The following is a 7702-nucleotide window of genomic DNA, read 5'->3' on the forward strand; positions in this document are numbered from 1 at the left end:
CTTTGAAGGTATGTGTACACACACATAGACACACACATATACACAAAGAATGTGGTCCCTGTGCAGTCACCTGGGGAGGCCCAACACTGACTCCAATGTGGTGCCGTCTCAAAATATTGTTGGAATCCCTCTTCGAAGAAAGCTCTAAACAAATATTTATCTCTTCTTAATGATATGCATGATTAAATATATGGGAGAAGGACATATTTGAAATGCCTCAAAAATTAGGTAGACTAATGGTTGGGTAGAAAAATGGAGCAACAGATAGACTATAATAAAGCAAGTAGAATAAAATATTAGTGATAAAATCCAAGTTTCAACCTGGCTGTATATTTCAAAAATTTTTATAATAAAAATGATGGAAGAAACTAAAAAATGGTATTACATACACATTTTTACATGCATGTATTATTCAGCAGTGAAAAGGAATGAAGGTCTGCTACAACATGGATGAACCCTGAAGACGTCATGTTGATGAAATAAACCAGAAACAAAATGACAAACACTATATGATGCCACTTATATGAAACATCGAGATAACACAAATGCATAGAAACAGGATGTAGATTAGAGGTTTCCTGGAACTGGGGTGGGTAAAGAGGGAAATGGAAAGTTATTGCTTCATGGTTAAGAGTTTCTATTTGGGGTGATAAAGAAGTTTAGGTAATGGATGGTGGTGATGGTAGCACACCGAATTGTACACTAGAAAATGATTAAAATGGGAAATTTTGGGTTATACCTGTTAACACAATTTACAAAAAAAAAAAAAGAAAATGGACCAAATCTGCCCTTGCGACCCTCAGTCATTGCTGGGAGGCACCCATGGGGTACTGGATGGCTGGGGCTGAGTCAGTTATGCTCCCCACAGCAGGTTTCCCTGAAGGAGGTCTGAGCAGTGCATTTCCACCATCACCACACATACTATACATAAAAATATATGTATACCCATAAACTCAGGTGGGTTCTGGTATTTTTCATTGTTTAACCATAGAAAACACATTTTTTTCCTACATTTTTATAGAAAGAAATATCATTTTATGGTTTGAAAAGTTTTTGTTGTTTAAAACCACAGCTTTATAGTTTGACATTTTACATTAAGCCTGTGGTCTATTTTGAGTTATTTTTGTATAAGGTAAGACTTAGGTCAAGGTTCAATTTTTTTGCCAATGGATGTCCAATTACTCCACAGGACCAGGGCTTAGGACTTAAAAATTTCTTGGGAAAGACATGATTCAATCCACCACAGAACTCAACTGATGAATAAATTAGTAAAATATGGTATACCTATAAAATAGAATATTATTTGACCATAAAAAGGAATGAAGTACTGATACATGCTACAACATAGATGATTCTTTTTTATTTATTTTTATTTATTTAATATTTTTATTGAGAAATATCCACACACATCCAGGCCAACCATATTAAACAATCAATGGCTCACAATATCATCACATGGTTGTGTATTCTTCATCATAAATGAATCTTGAAAACATTATGCCACATGAAAAAAGTTAGATGCAAAATAACACATATTGTATGATTCCATTCATATGGCATGTCTGGAATAGGCAAACTTATAGAGATAGAAAGTATATTGGTAGTTGCCTAAGGCTGGGAAGGATGGGTTGGGAGTGACTGCTAACGAGTACAAGATTTCTTTTAGAGGTGACGAAAATGTTCTAAATTAGTTAGCGACAGTTGTACAATTCTGTGAATACACTAAAAACACTTGGATTGTAGTTTGAATGTATGAATTTATGGTATATGAATTATATTCAATAAGGCTGTTATATTTTTAAAGAAGTAAATTTGGCCATATCACTAGATACATGGTCAATATACAAATATCAATTATTCTGTACACCAACAAAAACTAGTTAGAAAATAAAAAATTTTAATTAGTGCCATTTGTAATGGCAGCAAAAATCCAATGCCTAGGTATAAGTGTCCCAAAAGATCTGCAAGTTCTTTACACAGAAAAATATAAAACATCACTATGAAAAATAAAGATGTAGATGACTTGATAGAGACCCCATGCCAATGCATTAGGAGACTCAACATTGAAAAACTGTTAATACTTCCCCAAACGATCTAAAGAGCAATACAAAAACTAATAAAAATTGCAGCAGAATTTGTGTGTGTCTGTGTGTAAATTAATACACTGATTCTGAAAAGCATAAAGAAATGCTAAAAGTCAAAAGAAATATCTAGGAGGAATATATTTGAAAAATTTCCATTACTAGATACAAAAACATAAAGCTACAGTGATTAAGAAAGTACAGTACTGGCAGAAGAATATATATATGCATACCCACACACAATCCCTTGATTGATGATATAAATAACGTTACAGAGCAACGGGAAAGGATGGACTTTCAATACGTGGTGCTGGGACCGTTACTGGGGGAAAAAGAGTCTTTAGTCTTGTCTCAAACAGTATACAAAAATCAATTATGTTATCGTAGGTCCATTTATGAGAAATTAAAGAAGAAAGTCTCTGAAAGATAACACTGGAGAATAATTTCATGGTTTTGTGGCAGACAAAGTTTTCTTAAACAGGGCACAAAATGCATTAACCACGAAGGGAAATACCTAATCAATTGTATTACATTAAAATTTAAAACTTAGGTTCAGTGGTGGCACTTTTAAGAGTGAGAAAAAGGCGGTGAGAGAAAATATTTGCAATATAGCTGAAAAAAGAACTATACCCAGAGCTCTTGCAAACTAATAATAATAAAACAGGCAACCCAAGAGAAAAATAAGAAAGATCCTTAAAAGATTCTCCACAATGAGGATATCTCAATTGCCAATAAGAATAATTGCCAATTGCCAATAAGTGTTCAACATCACCAGTCATCTGAGAAGCACAAATTAACACCAGAATGAGATACCACCCACATGTCCAATAGAAGCCTAGGTGAATGCAGTGTAGGATACTCATTCTACGTCATAATGTACAAAATCGAAAATGAATGAACCATGATGCACACAACAGCTGAATAAATCTCAAAAAAGTACCACTGAGTGAAAGTCGGAGACAAAACAATGCAAATGGTATCATTGCATTGATATTAAGTTCAAAAACAAGAACAATTCATTGATGGACATAAAAGTGGATAGTGGTTCTCTTTGGGGAGAAAGAAGAAATAGTGAGGATGTTCACAGGGGGTGCTTCTGGAAGGTGGAAGGTGTTCTGCTTGTTTATCTACGTGAGAGTTACATGAATGTGTTCACTGGGAATATTTAGCAGGTTGATCAATTCTAATTTGTGCATTTTTCATGTAGGTTATACTTCAATAAGAATGTATTTTAAAAAATAATATGGGGTGGGGGCGGCATTGGGGCCGTTGAGGAGACTATGGGTGGCCGCGCGGGGCTCCAGGTGGATGAGGTCCTGGGGGGAGGGGGGAGCGCCAGGGCTCTGCTGCAAGCTCAGTGGGCAGCTGGACATGAGCCACAGCTTCGGCTTTGTAGGCCTCATCGGATGGAACCAGCTCGCCCGGGATGGCTACGACAAGAAGGGGGAGCAGACAGCCAAGGAGAAGGTGAGGAGGCAGCACAGCCCGACCTGCAGGTGTACCTGCCGCGACGCCGAGATGGCTCTACCCGCCCAAGCAACCCAGAAGAGGAGTCCAGTGAAAGCAGCAGTCGTGGTGGCTCTGAGATGGAGCCTTCTGGGCATTAGCTCCTCCGCTTAGAATATGAGGCCAACAGCAGGGAGGTCACATCTGTTATCATGTTTCAGGATGATGACCCAGAAGAGGTGAGTGAGGGGTCAGCCCACAGGCCTCTGGAGCCACCCATGCCAGAGGCCCTCAAGTTGCACATCAAGGAGGAGATTACAAAGCGCCAGAGCCGTCACTGACCAGGTTGAACACATTCTCTCCAAGCTGGATTCTCTACAGCACTCAAAGTAATTCTGCCCAGGGAGCTCATTCCTAGTTTGGATGTGCCAGAACTAGTCTATGCTGACCTTGAAACCCACCACCCCACCCAACCCCAGAACTGCTGCATCCACAGGAGAAGGGTGTTGCAGGACTACACCTAGCCACCTTCCTTGCAGCCATTCTTTCCTGTATGTTGGCCCATTTGACCAGCCTAATATTCTGGAATTTTTCAAGAACTCTGTTCTGCTAGCTTGGTGTTTTAGAAGGAGAGACTCCAGGCAGAGCTGGGGTTATGAAGCTTTCTCACTGAGGTCTTATGCTATGGGACACATGGCCACTGCTCCTACCCCCCAGCTCCATGAGCCACATTATTTTATGGTTTCATTTTTGTGCATGTTCCTGCTCACTTCCATCCAGTGTCATGTTTTCCTAGCTCTTTTTCTCAGCTCTATTTCTTTGTTATTTCCTTCGTCCTGTTGTAGTGCCTCAGGTAGATTCCATCAGTTCTCCTTCCACCCCCTACCCTCATAATGAATACACACCCTCCTGTGACTGCCCTCAGGACACCAATCGTACAGGAACCTTATCAGAGTTGTTGTTGCACTTGGAGCCACTCAGGGTTTTGCACATAGGGAGTTCTGAGAATCTACCTACTCACGCGCTCTCCAGGTAACTGTTGCTGGTAAAGTGGGAGATCCTTCGTGTTCGAGGCCTACTTGCAGGCTCTCTCTCCTTCCATGGCTTTTGCAAGTTTCTCACATGCCCCACTGCCTTGTGCTGTCTACATAGGAGACTTTGAAAGAAGATGCCAGAGCTGAATTGCAAGGATCTCTTGCAGGAAAACTGCCTCAGTTAGGGCTGCAGAATTCTAGCTTTTAACCTTATCCCTAGTTGGGAATCGACTCTCCTCTACTCAGAGTAAAGGGGTATTAACAAAACAAGCTTGAAACTGACTCTCCAAATGTGGTTTAGCAATCTTTGAACATACATACAAAAGGAAACTCAACTTATGCAATAAATTGCCTGTTTGGAGCTCTAATTGCAAAAAGTCCAGACCAGTGTCCCAAAGGAAGTGAAAACAAGCCTCCGTCCTCTGCCCCATCTCCTGCTCCGTGCTTTCTCAGTTCCTACTTCCTAAGTATATAAACTGAGAGCCTTAGAATAAAGATCCTCAGGAATAAAAATAATAATAATAATAATGTGGGGGTGCACGGGTAGTTCAGTGGTTAGAATGCCCACCTTCCATGTGGGAGACCCAGGTTCAATTCCCAGACCATGCACCCAAAATAATAATAATAATAAAAAGGGGAGTCCTACCTTCCAGTATGACAATCTAAGTAGCTCTATGCATCTGCTCTCTAGCAAAATGGTTGAAAAAAAATTTTTTTTAATTTAAATTCCCTGGAAATGGTCCTAAGGTCACACAGCAGATAAAGAAACATTTATTCAAGAAAATCTATAAAGGGCGGGCCACAGTGGCTCAGCAGGTAGAGTTCTCACCTGCTGTGCTGGAGACCTGGGTTCGATTCCCGGTGCCTGCCCATGCAAAAAAAAAAAATTTATAAAAATTCAGAACAGTAAGAGTTTGTGGTATTTCAACCAAGACCCACATCCTCCCTCCTCTGTCCCAGCTCAGCAACATGGAAATGCTATTCCAAATCAGTAGAGTCAAAAACAGAGGGCTGTACTTAAAATTAGGCCTAAGAGTCACTGCCAAGAAAACCTCTTTTGTTGCTCAGATATGGCCTCTCTCTCCAGTCAACACAACAAGTAAACTCACTGCCCTCCCCCTGTCTACGTGGGACATGACTCCCAGGGGTGTGAGCCTTCCTGGCAATGTGGGACAGAAATCTTAGAATGAATTGAGACTCAGCATCAAGGAATTGAGAAAACCTTCTCAACCAAAAGGGGAAGAGCAAAATGAGACAAAATAAAGTGTCAATGGCTGAGAGATTCCAAACAGAGTCAAGACGTTATCCTGGAGGTTATCCTTGTTCATTGAATAGATTTCACCTTGTTAGTCAGGATGTAATGGAGAGGCTGGAGGGAAGTACCTGAAAATGTAGAGCTGTGTTCCAGTAGCCATGTCTTTTGAAGATGATTGTATAATGATACAGCTTTCACAATGTGACTGTATGATTTTGAAAACCTTGTGTCTGATGCTCCTTTTATCTACCTTATCAACAGACGAGTAAAACATATGGAATAAAAATGAGTAATAGGAGGACAATGTCAAAATAAATTTATATTGAAATGCTAGTAATCAATGAAAGGGAGGGGTAAGGGGCATGGTATGTATGAATATTTTTCTGCTTTCTTTATATTTCTTTCTCTGAATTAGTGCAAATGTTCTAAGAAATGATCATGATGATGAATATGCAACTATGTGATGATATTATAAATTACTCATTATATATGTAGAATGGAATGATCATAAGTTAAGAATGTTTGTGTTTGTCTGTTGTAATTTTTTTAAAAAATTAGGAAAAGGGCGGGCCACGGTGGCTCAGCAGGCAAGAATGCTTGCCTGCCATGCCAGAGGACCGGGTTCGATTCCCGGTGCCTGCCTATGTTAAAAAAAAAAAAAAATTAGGAAAAAAAATAAAAGAACACAGAGCTCGTCACCAAGTTGGCAAAGTGAGATGCCCCAGGCTTACCATCCCACAGAAGCTTTAAACAACAAGCAAAACCTGGCAGAACCATCTTTCTCTGAGCTCCAGAAAATGGTTAAAGGGTCACAGTAACAAGGCCAGTGCCAAATTGAGAAAAAGGCAATATACAAATGGCAACAAGGAAAACTTTGTTGGTCCTTCCCAACCCCCTTCCCAGCCCCTTGCGATGCCAGCTCATGCTCCCAGCACGGGCCCCTGGAGTTGGTTCCAGAGCGAGCAGAATAACCCTCATGCACATACTGGGAGCAAGTGTGTCTGTGCAGATCTGTCTGGTGACAGTATAAAAAACTGAACCAGCACGTTCCTTGCAGCTTTAATGTCTAAGAATGTGCCCTGCATGTCCAGGCCACTCATAGGGCTTTCCTATAGAATGCTATAGCCTCAATAAGATTAAATGCCAATTTCTCACCAGAAACTATGGCGGCAAGGAGGCACTGGGATGACATATTCAAGGTGCTGAAAGAAAAAAGAATTGCCAACCAAGAACCCTGTATCTTGTAAAATTGTCTTTCAAAAGTGATGGAGAGATTAAAACAGTCCCAGGTTAGAAAAAAAAAAAAAAAAAAAAAAAAGCTGAGAGTCCATCACCCCTAAATCAGCCCTACCAGAAATGATAAAGGGAGGATTTCAGGTTGAAAGGAAAGGACACTAGACAGTAGATCAAAGCCACATGAAGAAATAAAGATCTCTGGGAGAGGGAATGAAATGAGTAAATATAAATATCAATACTATTGCATTTTGGGGTTATAACTCTACATTTTACTTCCTACAGGCTCTAAAAGGCAAATGCATAAAAAGTAATAATAAATCTATGGTTTTGACCTCATGAAATTTAAATATGTCATTTGTCACAAGAACAACATAAAGATGGAGAGGACAGAGGGGTATAGGTACATAGTTTGTATATGCTACTGAAGTTAAGTTGGTATCAAACCAGGTAAGATTGTTATAGGTTTGGGATGTTAAATTTAAGCCCCATGGTAACCACAAAGAATATTTGAAAATATATGAACAGAAGGAAATAAAAATGAATTTTAAAGGAATCACTATAAAAGATCAATTACCTACAAAAATAGGGAGTAATAGAAAAATTGACGGACAAAAATGCTATAAGACATATAAAAACCAAATGTGGCAAAA

The 7702-nt window shown here is 39.5% G+C and overlaps 1 pseudogene; it reads left to right on the forward strand.

The window, feature by feature from the left end:
* Nucleotides 1-3389: 3389 nt before the first annotated feature.
* On the forward strand, nucleotides 3390-3868 carry LOC143667603 (UPF0561 protein C2orf68 homolog pseudogene; annotated as a pseudogene).
* Nucleotides 3869-7702: the final 3834 nt, after the last annotated feature.

The sequence above is a fragment of the Tamandua tetradactyla genome, chromosome 2 (genome assembly GCF_023851605.1).
Source record: "Tamandua tetradactyla isolate mTamTet1 chromosome 2, mTamTet1.pri, whole genome shotgun sequence".
Taxonomy (NCBI): domain Eukaryota; kingdom Metazoa; phylum Chordata; class Mammalia; order Pilosa; family Myrmecophagidae; genus Tamandua; species Tamandua tetradactyla.